General features: G+C 40.3%; 1 non-coding gene across 1 annotated transcript; it reads left to right on the top strand.

The window, feature by feature from the left end:
- The first annotated feature begins 858 nt into the window (after positions 1-858).
- LOC115837811 lies at positions 859-960 on the top strand. Its single transcript, XR_004032861.1, has one exon. It is a non-coding gene; the product is annotated as a small nucleolar RNA U13 (small nucleolar RNA).
- Positions 961-1,319: the final 359 nt, after the last annotated feature.

Genomic DNA, 1,319 nt, shown 5'->3' with positions numbered 1-1,319 from the left:
AATACAGGTCTACAGGTTCTTACTTAAACTTATCAATCTTGAATCTATATCTCCTTTCAACCACACCAAAAATATATATTTCTTAATGAAACCAAATAATCACTTTTCTTTATCCTACAACACAGTAGTATCAAAATAGCAATACCAACTCTACCACCAACAATATGACTACTGAGAACAGTTCAAGGTTTTGTTTTTGTGTTTGTTGTTCTTTTTGTCCTTAGGATTGATCTCAATGGGAATACATGGCCAAATTGCTGTTTTAAAGTCATGTGTAGGCTGGGCGTGGTGGCTCATTCTTGTAATCGCGGTACTTTGGGAGGCCAAGGCAGGAAGATCATTTGAGACCAGGAGTTTGAGACCAGCCTGGGCAATATAGTGAGACATTGTGTCTAAAAAAGTTAAAAACTTAGCTGAGCGTGATGGCACGCGCCTGTGGTCTAAGCTATTTGGAAGGCTTGAGGAGGATTGCTTGAGCCCAGGAGGTGGAGGCTGCAGTGAGCCAAGATCGGAGACATGGTCTCAAAAAAAAAACAAAAAGTCATTTGAGGTTGTTTTTTTTTTTTTGAGACGGAGTCTCGCTCTTTCACCCAGGCTGGAGTGCAGTGGCGCAATCTCGGCTCACTGCAGGCTCCGCCCCCCGGGGTTCATGCCATTCTCCTGCCTCAGCCTCCCGCGTAGCTGGGACTACAGGCGCCCGCCACCTCGCCCGGCTAATTTTTTTTTTGTATTTTTAGTACAGACAGGGTTTCACCGTGTTAGCCAGGATGGTCTCGATCTTCTGACCTCGTCATCAGCCCCCCTCGGCCTCCCAAAGTGCTGGGATTACAGGCGTGAGCCACCGCGCCTGGCCTGAGGTTGCTTTTGTAGCTTAAGTGTGATGATTGAGTTTGCATGTGCATGTGTGAGATGTGCCACCCTCGAACTTTGTTACAGCATGGGCACATTACCCATCTGACATGAAAAAATATAAAATAAAATAAATTCATTTGAAATTATTTTTCTTTGTTTCATAATGGTGTTTACTGTCTACACAAATATAATCACATTTATTTTTGCTTTGGGGGATTATGTTTTTATTTAATTTTGTTTTATAATTAAAAAATAATTTATGTTTCTAAAGACAAATCTTTGGAATATTCAGATATTCCTCCCTCTCCTCTTCTATACAGCTATTTAAAAATAGTTTTTATTCTTTTATTGATTTTTATAATGTAAGCAAATGCATACCTACAGAGATAGGTAGGTAGGTTCTACTCTTTCTTTCATATGTAAATGGTAGCTTACTACACATATTTTTCTTCACTTTGCTTTTTTCG

This window comes from Nomascus leucogenys, chromosome 12 (genome assembly GCF_006542625.1).
Source record: "Nomascus leucogenys isolate Asia chromosome 12, Asia_NLE_v1, whole genome shotgun sequence".
NCBI classification, from domain to species: Eukaryota; Metazoa; Chordata; class Mammalia; order Primates; family Hylobatidae; genus Nomascus; species Nomascus leucogenys.
Note: the sequence above shows the minus strand (reverse complement) of the source record. Positions and strands in the feature narration are given on the sequence as shown.